Source organism: Cupressus sempervirens, chromosome 10, assembly GCF_028749045.1.
Source record: "Cupressus sempervirens isolate cs-2001-9-10 chromosome 10, ASM2874904v1, whole genome shotgun sequence".
Taxonomy (NCBI): domain Eukaryota; kingdom Viridiplantae; phylum Streptophyta; class Pinopsida; order Cupressales; family Cupressaceae; genus Cupressus; species Cupressus sempervirens.
In genome coordinates, this window is record NC_143127.1 from 768,311,985 (window position 1) to 768,326,412 (window position 14,428).

The 14,428-nt window shown below is 33.6% G+C and overlaps 1 long non-coding RNA gene across 2 annotated transcripts; it reads left to right on the forward strand.

Annotated features, from left to right (window-relative positions):
* The first annotated feature begins 674 nt into the window (after positions 1 to 674).
* Positions 675 to 3,863, forward strand: LOC149536123 (uncharacterized). 2 transcript variants are annotated; one of them, XR_016357707.1, is made up of 3 exons: positions 675 to 875; positions 1,124 to 1,206; positions 3,687 to 3,863. It is a non-coding gene; the product is annotated as an uncharacterized LOC149536123 (long non-coding RNA). The 2 variants fall into 2 exon arrangements; XR_016357706.1 differs by having other exon boundaries at positions 675 to 808.
* The last annotated feature ends 10,565 nt before the right edge of the window (positions 3,864 to 14,428 follow it).

Sequence of the window (14,428 nt, forward strand, 5' to 3'; positions counted from 1 at the left end):
TTAGTAAAATTATAATTCATAATTTATAAAAGATAAATATGACTATTCAAAGTTGTAGAATATTGATTCATTCAAATAATATTTATTCTCTTTTAGCAATTGTATTTTGTATGAAATGATAATATAGACATAAATAAATAATATCAATATTTTTCTTTATATTATTGAAATTCAAGTAATCTTCCTCTTTAAAAAAAAATAATGATGGACTTATGCAAGAACATAAACTTTCTAAATAAGAATATATTGAAGAAGGCATAATTGCTAATTTAGTTTGTTAAAGCTCTTTTAAAATAATTATAATATAATAAATATTTTAACTAAATACATTTAAAACAAGTGTTGTATCGTTTGGCCTTTATTGAAAAAACAACCAATAATGCAGCCAGAGTTCATTTTCCAGCTTGCAATTAACTATTCAACATCATAAAGCAGGAAGTAACTTGTAGACAGTATAGATAATTCCATTTGAAACAGACAACAACGTGATGATGGGAAAAACAATAATGGGGAACAAACGGAAATCTCTGTAGAAATAAATTGACAGGCACTAATATTTCCGAAGACATGAAATAATGAGTCATCGGGAATCTTACTTTTGACTTGTCAACCAGGGTTTACCCCGCACATGAAGTCAATTTTACTGTGCAATTTTGCAGGATGGAGTAAGCTAAAGTTATATAACGGCGAAAGCATGAAGCAGGCATGAAATCACAACACACAGAGATACTCCTTAAAATTGAGTATCATCTGCAATCCGTGGAATCTCGGCTTCGTCAGCAGAAATGCAGTTGTTACTTGGAGAAATGTAAGCATTATTCACAAGAGATCATATGCTAATGCGTTTTCAAAGGGAGAAAAGGATAAATATTATAGTGAGAGTTCAGACACCAAGGAAAATCTGAAATCGAGTAACTCTTTATTATTTTATCATGATAATATATTTTTGTACTGGACATCAATTTAATTTTTTTAAATATAAATCAGTTGCTATGAATCTGACATCAATTGACTAAATCACAGAACTTAGGTTCGAAAAGTAATATTTGATCTGTTTATAAGCATATATTTTGATCTCTTTCTAATCTAATGTTATTTGATTTTTGCTGCACTCCCTTTGAAGATGGCAATCAGTATCCGGTGGAGAACGCTCTGATGGACTTGCACAACACATCCTTCAAAGGAGAGACTCAAATATTTTCTACTGTAAATATTTCTCCCTTTCTCTAATAACTAATACATATTTTCTATTGGGAAGAATCGCCTCACAAAGGAGCAACAGAATTAATTGAAGTTTATGTTGGCTGATCTAAATATGTGTCTAGTGATTAAAATATCTTTGAAGGATTATTAGTTTAATGAAAATTCAATGTAACATGTTAATTATTGTTAGTTGGACAGCTGTTATTTTTGACCCGGAAATAGCAGCACTATTTATGGATAGCTTGGACAGCTGTTCGTCCTTATCTATGAATAGCGGTTGTATTTATGGGTGGTTTGGACAGCTGTTTGTCCACTTGCCAAAAATTAGTAAATGGTTATTATTTACTAATTTTAGAGATTCCCTTTTGGACACCTTGCAACCAATTCTATTATTGGCTATTGAGTTGTCTTAATCTCAACCGTTGGTTTGTTTTAATCTCGGTCGTTGGTTTACCAACGAGAGTAGGTATAAAAAGGGGTCTAGGGGGCATTTGGAGAAAAAGGCAGAAAGCTTTTGGAGAAGCAGTTTGCAGTGTTAGCAAACAGTCTTGCAGTATTAGCAAGGGCATAGTGAGAAGCTTTGGTGAAGCAGTTTGCAGTGTTAGCAAACAGTCTTACAGTGTTAGCAAGGGCACAGGAAGAAGCTTTTGTGAAGCAGTTTGCAGTGTTAGCAAACAGTCTTGCAGTGTTAGCAAGGGCACAGAGAGAAGCTTTTGTGAAGCAGTTTGCAGTGTTAGCAAATAGTCTTGCAGTGTTAGCAAGGGCGCAGTGTTAGCGCAGGGATAGCAGTGAGAAATATCAGCGGGAGAAATTAGGAGGTTGTCGGAGTTCTGCCAGTGTGAGGCAAGGAATTTTGTATCTCTTGATTTGCTGAAGTTTAATATAATTTCTCATCTGTAGAACTGGTTTTCCCTTAGGGGTTTTTCCAGGGACAATTTGTCCGAAAATATTGTGTTGATTCTGTTGCACATTTCTTTCCGTATTTTAAGTGAAGTTGCAGTTGTGTTATTTTTCGATATTAGCTAGAAATTTATTTTCAGCAGTTTAATAATCATTTGTGATAGGAGATTAATAATCAGTGACTGCAATAGTTTGATTTTTCACATGGTATCAGAGCATTGTTAAGGGTAGAAGAGTTTTGCCCTAGGAAAGAAATTTTGATCTCTTTAGATTTATTATTGCTTTAAACCCTTGAGATGGCTTCAGCTGGTTTGAGAGATCAGGATAGATTGGATGGTGCCTCAAATTTTGGTGTCTGGAAGGCCAGAATTTCTTTATTGTTGGAAGAGAATGGTATCAAGGATTATGCTACCAGTGGTGTACCTGTACCAACGGATGCAACACAGCTTGCAGCATATAGGAAGGACGATGCCAAAGCGAGGAGGATTATCCTTGATGGTGTCAAGGATCATATTGTTCCACATATCTCGGAGCTCTGATACCATGTGAAAAATCAAACTATTGCAGTCACTGATTATTAATCTCCTATCACAAATGATTATTAAACTGCTGAAAATAAATTCCCAGCTAATATCGAAAAATAACACAACTGCAACTTCACTTAAAATACGGAAAGAAATGCGCAACAGAATCAACACAATATTTTCGGACAAATTGTCCCTGGAAAAACCCCTAAGGGAAAACCAGTTCTACAGATGAGAAATTATATTAAACTTCAGCAAATCAAGAGATACAAAATTCCTTGCCTCACACTGGCAGAACTCCGACAACCTCCTAATTTCTCCCGCTGATATTTCTCACTGCTATCCCTGCGCTAACACTGCGCCCTTGCTAACACTGCAAGACTGTTTGCTAACACTGCAAACTGCTTCACAAAAGCTTCTCTCTGTGCCCTTGCTAACATTGCAAGACTGTTTGCTAACACTGCAAACTGCTTCACAAAAGCTTCTTCCTGTGCCCTTGCTAACACTGCAAGACTGTTTGCTAAAACTGGAAACTGCTTCACCAAAGCTTCTCACTATGCCCTTGCTAATACTGCAAGACTGTTTGCTAACACTGCAAACTGCTTCTCCAAAAGCTTCCTGCCTTTTTCTCCAAATGCCCCCTAGACCCCTTTTTATACTACTAGTAAGGCGGTGAAGCTGTTTGCAGTGTTAGCAAACAGTCTTGCAGTGTTAGCAAGGGCACAGGAGAAGCGTTTTGGAGAAGAAGTTTGCAGTGTTAGCAAACAGTCTTGCAGTGTTAGCAAGGGCGCAGTGTTAGCGCAGGGATAGCAGTGAGAAATATCAGCGGGAGAAATTAGGAGGTTGTCGGAGTTCTGCCAGTGTGAGGCAAGGAATTTTGTATCTCTTGATTTGCTGAAGTTTAATATAATTTCTCATCTGTAGAACTGGTTTTCCCTTAGGGGTTTTTCTAGGGACAATTTGTCCGAAAATATTGTGTTGATTCTGTTGTGCATTTCTTTCCATATTTTAGTTTGATTTTTCACATAACATATATTCATGGTCACCTTTTGGGTTCAGGTTGCGGGCAAAAGGGGCAGGAACCTCCTCAACCGAAACCTCAGGCAGGACCTCCTCTCGTTCATGATTAGAATACACAAATTGCTGTTGTAATTATGTTGAGATTTCGGCTGTGTGGAGCTCTAAAATACATTTGGTCCGGTTTGTCACTTATGAAAGAAAATTGTTATCAACCTATATACTTCTTGGCCTTTTAGTTAAAATCCGTTATGGTAGAAAAAAAAAAAAAATTGTTTCATGAATAAGCTTGTAAATTTTATCATGTTTATACTTTTATTGAGGTGAATGTTTTGCTTATAAATATAAATGTTTATTTTAAAATTTTGATTGATATTGAATAATATAAATTAGAAATTATGATGATATAATGAAAAATAATCAAGATTAAGTCATTTGGATGTTATGATTTATAAGTAGAGTCAATTTTAAATTACTTTTATTTATTTAATAAATATTTATATAGTATTAATTTTATAATAAATTATCTTATTCGTTTTGAAAATATATTTACAATTATAAATGAACATTTTTATCATTGCATCAAATCCCTTTCTATATAAGACTGCAATTTAATAAACTAGATTCAATGTTATTTTCTTTCATACTTTTTTAAAAAAAAATTTAGAAATATAAAATTATAAATTTATTTTACGCAATTTTTTCCCTTTTCTTAATTTATTCTTCATATTTATGTCTATATTAAAAATGTTTTAGAATCTTTCTAAACGGACTTAATCTGTTTCTGGATTCTTTATTTACAAACTATATCTCGTAGAAATTGTACATTTGTACGTATGTGACAGGGTGATATGTTGCAGTTGTATACGGATAGCTCACAGCTCAGGAAACTTTAATTTAAGAATACAAGCTTCATAAAATATTTTTGCTTACAATGACCTATCTAAAGTTATACGGTTCTGTGTTATTCCTTCTAACCCATCAAAATAAAATGTAGGGTACCAGGAAACATAGAATAAAGACACGGTGAACCTTATGATTTTGCAGCGACAATCATTCCTTTCCCGGTAGAGTAAAGATATTAAATATTTAAAACGTGTTTATTAATTAGTTTTAGATTCTTCCTTATTCCTCATCTGTGATAATTTATAATGGTGATTTATTCTAAAGTTGTTTTTGTTAATGGACGATTAATTGCTTGATTAATGTACGAAAATTAATGTGTCTTTTGAATGTGTTGATTGAGAGACAATTAATAAATTTTCGTAATAAACAATTTAATTAGTATGATTAATTAAACTAGCACTTGTACATAGTGTGCAATGTGTATATGGATAGTAGCATAAGTTGTACCATTTCTTAAAAGTAACAAAAGAAGGGAAATCCTTTTTGGCATGACCAAGTGTCTTTGCAAGTGTGAGACAACTTACATTTGAATTCTTTGATATCGTGAGTTTGCATATAAGCATATCCTTGTTTATTGTTTTCCAAAAAAATGGTTATATTGGAGACTTTTTACTTCTATCCATACAAGTGAACAAAATAAAAAACAGAATCAATCTATCTATCTTGAAATAATATCCTAAATTATGTCCCACTCATTGCTTTCTTTCATTTCATTTTTCTTTGTTGAGATTGTTAATTGTAGACCTGTGCAAAACTAAATAACAAATTTTAATGACAAAATGTGACAAATCTTTCAGTTTTATTTTATTTTCCCTCTGAGAGTAGTAAAAAATTTCAAATATTGACTTGTCGAGCACTACAAAATTGATTTGTGTAGCTTCAATCATCAAACTAATGCAACAAGAATATGAAGGTACCCCTACTGAACATAATCTGGATATCTGCAAATAACCATATAGCAGAAACACAACAACAATATAAGATATGATACCAAATGCAACTCTTTGTTCATAAAATAACCATTTACATGCAATGTGTTTGACTACAAGGCCTTCTGAGTTAGGGCCTAATACAATAGCAATTACAATAAAAATTCTGCAAAATCCCTCAAGATCCAACGCAAACACTAGCTAGTCCAGATCCACACTCTAGTAAAAACCTCCAAGAACAATCTAAACTTGTGCTCACAAACCCACCAAGAAATCTCCTTATTTTCCAAGCCTCAACTACTAACCTTTCTCAAAATTTGCTCATCTGCCACATCCTCTTCTCCAAGTTGGATGATCATAATGACTATAGACTCCACAAAATCCCTTATTTATACTCAACTAGGTCACACATCAGTCTAGCCCATTACAAATTAAAATAACTCTTACATTAAATATATGCATAAGCCACAAGTTGATTGCAACACTCATTAAATACCCACAACCTAGATTAAATTCCAAAAGGTTGGTTCACAAACAAATTGTTGGGTGATGCGACGCGCTCCCCTGCCCACAGGTGGTTAATTATGTGGTGTTCCATGTTCACTAACAGTCATGGCTTTTGGTGCAACGGCAAATGGGCTCTACAATTGGTATCAGAGCCTGGTTTTGGACTGGTCATGGGTTCAAATCTCTCTGGTGCCTTCCCGACCCGCGTAAGCACCTGGTATGCACGTTGAGGGGGAGATTGTTGGGTGATGCGACGCGCTCCCCTAACCACAGGTGGTTAATTATGTGGTGTTCCATGTTCACTAACAGTCATCGCTTTTGGTGCAACGGCAAATGGGCCCTACACAAATCGGGTAACATAGAAACTAAGATAGGATTGAGTGTCAGAAACTACCACCAAGGAACAACTCCACCAACCATAACTGAGCCCCTTCATTGATTGAGCCATTTGGTCAACACCGCAACCAAACCTTGCAGTATCAACCAAGCTCTCTAGTGTATGACGAGTTCATCCTTTACAAATTAAGTCCCTTAAATGACCAAGCTACCCAATTGACACTACAATCAAGCATCACCGAGCTCCCATTGCACGTCGAGTGCCTTCGATGACCAAGCACCTCCTCCTTCTTTGATTGAGTCATCAACTCCAAGGTCAAACCACACCACCCTGCAAGATTGCTAGCAAGCCTAGGGTGCTCCTGCATTAGACACCCCAGGTTTGAAAAGATATTCTAAGTAGCCAGTAGAACATCTTCTGGGATTGAATACATAAATCTCAAAATGGTTCTTCACATACATGTCCTCCAAGTCCTCAACTTGTACACTCTTTCCTTTGTTCCACTTCTTCTTCTTCACATCCATCCTTAGTGTACTACAAATCTTCTTTCCACATTGATCTCTAATCCTCTCAGAATCTACCAAATCAACTCAATTGCCAATACTTAGGTTCCTTCTAACAAGCTCTTCATTCTACAAAGGAATTAGGGAATGCTTCCTGCCATCTTTTACAATAGAAAACACATTCTTGACACAATCATGCATAGCCTTGAAATCATATTACCAAAGTCTACCATGCAACAAATGAAAATTGTTCATGTCCACAATATCACACAACACTTGATCCTTAAATTGCCCAATCTGGAAATCAACAAGGCACTGCTCCCTCACTTCTAAAGAATGTTCACCTTGCAACCAGCCAATCCTAGAAGGATAAGGATGTCTCACTCTCTTCAAACTAGGTTTTTGAACCATCTCCTTAGTAAAAAGGTTATCTATACTACCACCATCTGTAATCACCTTGAAGACTTTACCACCAAACTTAGAACGAAACCTGAACAAATTACTTCTCTAACAAAACAGTAGTATCCTCTAACCAGATACCAATTTCCTTTGACTAACCAATACTCATTGAGCTAGTAAATTCTTTTCTTTCTTAGGTTGGCTATCATGGTTTTTAGCCTCATTCACAACAATAGTAGCCTTCTGTGGTTATTCATAAGCTTTATGTCCCTCTTCATGACATATGAAACAAGTACCCTTAAACTCACCTCTACATGTCCTTCTCTTTTGCACTTAGTTTAGCTTTTATCGAGCTATCCTACTTCTCCTTCCCTTTGGAATTACCTTGATTTTTCAACTTATCTTTTACCTTCATGGCTAATTGATAAGAATCCTCAACTGAATTAATCTTCAGCATAATAACTTCATCTTGGACATTAAGTCTCGAATCATTAATGTACTAAGCTACCTTCTCCTTTGACAATTCTCTATTCCTAGACTGAATAGTCAATTTGTAGAATGCCTTAGTATAATCTTTCAGGTACATATCCTCCTACTTCAAATTCTACAACCTCTTAAACAATTCAAGTTCATAATCAACAGGAATGAACTTAGCCTTCAACTTAGTTTCCATCAACTTCCATCTAATGATCTTCATTTCACCTTCCTCCTCTCCATTTCTTTGCAATTATTTCCACCAAAGAGCATCATGTACCTTCAACTTAGTTTGTGCCAACCTCACTCTAAGTGGATCTTCAATATCCTCTAACTCAAAGTAGTCTTCCAATTAGCCAATCTAATCAATTAGGTCTTTAGGATTCAAAGTATTTGAAAAATTAGAAACATTCATCTTATGCTTCATCTTCAACTAAGATCTAGATCTAGAAAAGTAACTAGCCCTATTTCCCATAGGTCTCTCCACACAATTATTTATGTCCTCACCACTGGATCTAGCAATCTCAAAGTCTTCAAAACCTTCCTCATAATCATATTTAGTACCTACATGTCGAGGTACACCACCTATAGTACATATGATCTTAGCAATCATATCACTCTTCATCGATGCCATCTTCTCTAAGAGCCTTGCTTCCATAATATCATAGAGATCATCAATCGCACTAGGGTCCAATCTTCTTGGAGGCATCTTCTAAGATCTTTTGTAAATCCTAAGCAATAAATCTTCAAATCCATAAGATCAATCAGCTCCACAAGACCAACATTTTCAAGTCTAGTGCTCACTTAAGCCTTGGTGCAAACTACCTCTGGTTCTGTGCTCAGTCTACACACTCACAAACAACTAAGCTCTAATACCATATAATGTAACTCTTTATTCATAAAATAACTATTTACATGAAATATTCCTAGTTGTAATGCCTTCTTATTTAGGGCCAAATACAATAGAAATTATAGTAGTAGTTGTACAAGATCCCTCAAGATCCAACCCAAACACTAGCTAGTCCAGATCCACAATTTGGTAGAAACCTCCAAGGATGATCAAAACTTGTGCTTGCAAGCCCACCAAGCAATCTCCTTGTTTCCCAAGCCTCAACTACTAGCCCTTCTCAAATTTTTCTCTTTTTCCACATCATCTTCTCCAAGCTAGATGATCACAATGACTAAAGACACCACAAAACCCCCTACTTATACCCAACTAAGCCACAAGTTGGTTGCAACACTCATTAAATACCCACAACCCAAATTAAATACTAAAAGATTAGCTCACAGATAGCTCAAGAAATATATAAACTAAGACACAACCGAATGTCAAAAACTACCACTAAGAAAAAACTCCACCAAGCATAACTGAGCCCCTTCATTAACTAAGCCACTCACTCAACATGGCAACCAAAACTCATAGTATTAGCCAAGCTCTATAGTGTATGTCACATTCATCCTTTATAGACTGAGTCCCTTTCATGATTGAGCTACTTGTTTGACATTGCAACCAAGTATCACTGAGCTCCTAGTGCATGCCAAGTGCCTTTGATGACCGAGCATCTCCTCCTTCTTTAAAAGATCCATATAACTCCAAGGTCAAGCCACACCACCTTGCAGGATTGCCAACATCACAATCCATCTAGTCATTGCTTCCAAATCATTTTTCCTACAAATGTTAATATAGACAACATTATAAAGGAAAGCACACATTTCTATTTGCAAGGATTTTCAATCATTTTCATAAACCTATTGTAATTTAAGTAACCTATTATAATATAGACTTCAAAATTCTATAAATTTATCAACTTGAGTCCATGACAGTCAAGGATTCTGGTAAAAGCATCGAATTATGAAGTTCTAGTTTAATAAATTATTGATCTTGTCTCCGTGTCAATTATACTACTTTGAAACTCTTGTCTAATGTTCTCAAGAGATTGCCAGATTAGTATTATATCCACAGATGCTATTTTCAACAACTAGTTCCACCATTACCTCCCTTTTCTTTTCAAACAAGAAGGCCTATATTTCTCCACCATTAAGGCATACTCACAAATGGAGTAATGATTATTTTGATTTAATAATAAATAATTTTCATTTTAACTATTTGGACATGGTTTGATTTTCATTTTATTTTTCCTCTAACCATTCTTGTTCACTTTTTAATCATTTAACATCCAACATTTTTTCTAACTATTCTTGTTCACTTTTCCAACATCTAACATCCAACATTTTTCCTAACCATTCTTGTTCACTTTTCCAAGATCTAACATCCAACATTTTTCTAATGTCCAACACTTTTATGATGTATGACAATTTTTTGGCTATTGTGTGCCACAATAAATAAGCCTATTGACTTAATTATTCTAATTTTATTATATTTTATAATAAAATATAGGTTATTAGTCCTATATTAGAAAAGAACTTAATGTTTCTAGAAGAGTCTAATAATTTTATTTTTTCTAAAATCAAAAGTCTAATATTCAAAGGGTTAAGGTGATTTATTATTAAAATATGTTTATATCTATTAATTTCTAAAATCTGATTGACTACTAGCTGTTGCTTGTCATTTTTCATTTTCAATATTCGATGGAAGAATCTAAACTAAAAATCTATAATTATAAAAAATCGATATCTAAGAATCATTCAAGTGAGGGGAAAACATATGTTTGGGGCTTCTAACAATGTTTTGAAGAAGTAACATCCTGGCTCTAGCTCTGTTACTACTGTACCAAACACAAAGTAAGGAAGCAATAGTCAGGAAGATGTTCAATGGGAGGGGTTCAAGGGCAAGCTCTCAGGCAGTGGCAACAAGAAGCTTGTTAAATTAATTAATTAGCTACTAAATATTTTTGGTTTAACAAAATTGCTTTCATAATGTTTGTCTTGTATTTTATTTTAGTTTATTTTAGTTTAATTTTAAATTTTATATTAATGAAATTATCAAATAGAGTTGTAAAAAATATAATGGAATTAAATTACTATTCAAAAAGAGAGATGAGCTAGCTTGAATATTAATTTAGATTCCTAACATTAAATATATATTAATAACTAATTTAATATATATATATAAATTTAAAATTAAATAAATTGAAATAAAGTAATAATTGAATATTTCTTCTAATATTTCAAGAAATATTTTATTATTTGTATATCACATGTAATAGTATTGAGGAAGGTATTACTTATAATTTAATTATTTTTAATTAGATTTTTTAATTAAAAGTCTATAAAAAGATAATCTAATGGGTCAATAGAAACACTTTTTTTTTTGCACAATTTTTTTGGTACTAATAATGCACAATAATTGGTCGAGAGGGTATTCAAGCTCTAAGAGACCCCACATCCATACAAAAATATCTCTATGTAATGTATACAAAATAGAAAAATAAAACAATAAATAGTTTCTAGTGTAATTCATAGAAAAAGAATCTAAAATGGAAAAAAGAAAAAATATAAAATATTGCATACCATTTTACAAACTTGGCATATCTTTTTTCCACCCACTTATTGCTTCGTAGTTATCCATGGAAGTGGGATGAGAGATTAGTTGTGCAATTGTTCCAATTTGTCCACTTTTAAAAGATATCTCCTATTTTCCTAATTGAAATTTGTTTATGATTTGTGACATTATAAATCTTTGGTTGCTAGGTAAGGCCTTTTATTAGTAGAGAGTGAATTTCCACAATCCATAGATAATCTTAGAGTGTTTTGGGATTCAATCGTGTCACCACTTTTTGCATCAACATTTCAGATCATAGTTTATGATCCATCATCAGGATGAAAGATCATAGAGTGTGATCCAAAATGTTGATGCAAAAAATGGTGACACGGTTGAATCCGAAAACACTCTAAGAAGGCCTTTTTTTTTTTTTTTCTTTTTCTAAGTATAGAAGCGTAGAGAACTGAATCTGATTGGAAGCCTTATATGAGATTAGGAGCTCAAGCTTGGAGTATGTGCTGAAGATTTTGGCGTGTACTTGGATAAGAATTTTTTTATCAAACCACTAGTTGTATATGGTATGTTTTTCTCTCCAAATAAAATGTGTGTTCCTTCATTTGAAAGCACTGAACCAAAATATTGGAAATTTTGAGTGTTAGAATTATTGTAGGAGCCAGTAGATCCACTAAATTAAATTAAGAGTCCAACATTATCTCAATATGGTAGACCTATAATGTATGAGTTAAACAAAAATTTCTTTCCATACACCAATTGAATATTGGAGTTTAGACAAATAGGGCTCGTTTGGCAATTGGAATACCCCTGGAATAGGCATTTGTGTATCCCTATTCTTTTTTTGGGTGCAACAACTTTGAAATTGGAATAGGAATATGACCGGACTAAGTATTCCAATTTTACCCAAAAATAGATGGAATAGGAATACTTATTCCTATTCCATATATTACTTTGTTAGAAAATATATAATTTCAGGTTTGTGCCCTTAACTTTCTCTCTCACTTCCATTTGCTTCTCATTCTTTAGCTCACATCCATTAGAAGTTGGAAGAAGTAGTTGGTCCTCCATTTTTATCAGGTATGGAGCAGGGTTTCATTTTTCATTTTCATGTTTTTTTGTGCTTCAATTTTGGGTAATGCTTTTTATGTGTTATGTCTAAATATGGTGTTCAAATATGGTTGTGTTTAGGGTTGTGTCTCATGGCTTTGGTGGCAAGAAGCTTCTATAAACTTTTCACAGCATTGTGTTTCACAGGTATGTAAACAATGGAGTTGTTTAGTCCATCATAACAGTTGAGTCTGGTTATTTTACCTCAACTATGCTAAATTTTTTTGAGGATCTACCTCATCCCCATGAACTAACATAAAATTTTTTTGAGGATCTGCCTCATCCCCATGAGCTGACATAAACAACAAGGGTTGTTAATGCTAATGCTTTATAATTGGAAAAATTGCTATTTATTTCTTGACACTTCTACTTGACAATATAATGGAGTTTCTATTATTGTTTTTAATGCTACATTTCTAGTGTCTGAAATGCTACTAATTCCTGTAAATCATATTCTTTATTGTAAAAAAGCCTCCAGTATTGATTCCCATAGCTAGAAGAATAGGCCATATACATCTAGTGATAAAAGGGTCTCTTGGTTATTTTTGACCTACATGTATTATAAGCTAGTGTTCTTTTACTAAATGAGTGTCCACCCGCTATAATACATCAATACATAAATTAACTTCACATAGACTAAGTTGTGCTTTAATCATAAAATTAAATACCTTTATTTATTGAAAATAAAATAGCAAACTACTTACCTCTAGTTGGTTTGTCCAACTCACAATCAAGGCACGATCCTTGGTTTGACCAATGAAGCGCTCTGGTAAATCCATGGGTTTGCCTTTTGCCATGTTAGATCTTAGAACCCAAAAGAATGGACAACCATAAGTTTCTACTCCAAGAGCCAGTTCATGCAATTTCTTTTTAGAATTTATGGCAATGCTACCAAAGGAAACATATAACACTAAAGGTTATATTTTGTAGAATTTAGGAAATGTAGTTTCTTGTTTCTATTTTTAACAGTTCTAAAGCATATGGGGATTTGAGTTTAATGCCCCTCAATCCATTAGATATCCAAATATACCTAAGAAGTGGATGAAGAGTCAAGACATCATTTGAGATTTTGTGAAGGAGCTTTGGGGAAAGAATCAAGAAATTCAGATGAAAAAGAAAGAAACATTAAGTTAATAACAGAAATTGGAGCCAAGGCAAAGCATAGCACCATGGAGTCAAGACAGAGTGTAGAACTCTAATGTCCCTTAATAGAAACACTAGAAATTGAATTACTACCTAAAGTTTCTATTTCCAAAGACAGGTTCTTTTGCATATAAACTTTAGAGAAGTCAAAATGTATTAGTCATAAACTCTAACATTTTAATTCACCGTTGCCAACCATTGAACTTGAGTACCTCCCTAGTAAAATATATAAAATTCAATAAATAAATAAAACCTCATAGTATTGTAGGTCATATGCTTTGGTCATTCCTAGGGATTATATTTATTACTTTTTTCTTTTGATACAGGTGATTATATTTTTTCCAAGCACAGACTACCAGGGTTTTGTCCTGTAAGCTCAAGTTGTTTGTGGAGACAAAAATCATAAGAAAATAATTGCATGAAAAGAATCCTTTTTTATTACCAAAATGCTGGCCTTATAGAATAAAAAGAAAACACATGGCTGGAAATGTAATGACTACATATTCAAACTCTTAACTTGGTGTCCAAGGAAAGTAAAGGCATGCTCTCTTCTAAATCTTTAAAACTTCATTAGATCTCACTTGAATATTTAAGTGAATTATAAAAAACCTCACTTCAGCACTAGAGCTATTTGCGAAATATTTAAAACACTGCCAAGTACCTTTGTTTATTTAATAACTTAGCCTATGAGGGATGAAAATAGCCTAGTACTTTTTAAGTTTATTACGAATAGCTATTCAAGTGGACACATTATAGTTTGGTATATGAGGAATGACTCAAGAAAGGGTTAATTTCTTAAAAGAAAAGGAAATAGTGAACTTATTTAATACCTACAATAAAGCAACAATGACTTATAGAATCAATAAGTGCATCTAAAAATCAAAATTGAGAAGAGCAACAGGATTGAACTTATATTAATGTCAAAATATAAGAAAATGAGATCAATGAAATCAGATGAACTTAGGGGATCTACCAGCTGATCTTGGTGCACCTATTAACAAATACCTTCTTTTTTACCTCTT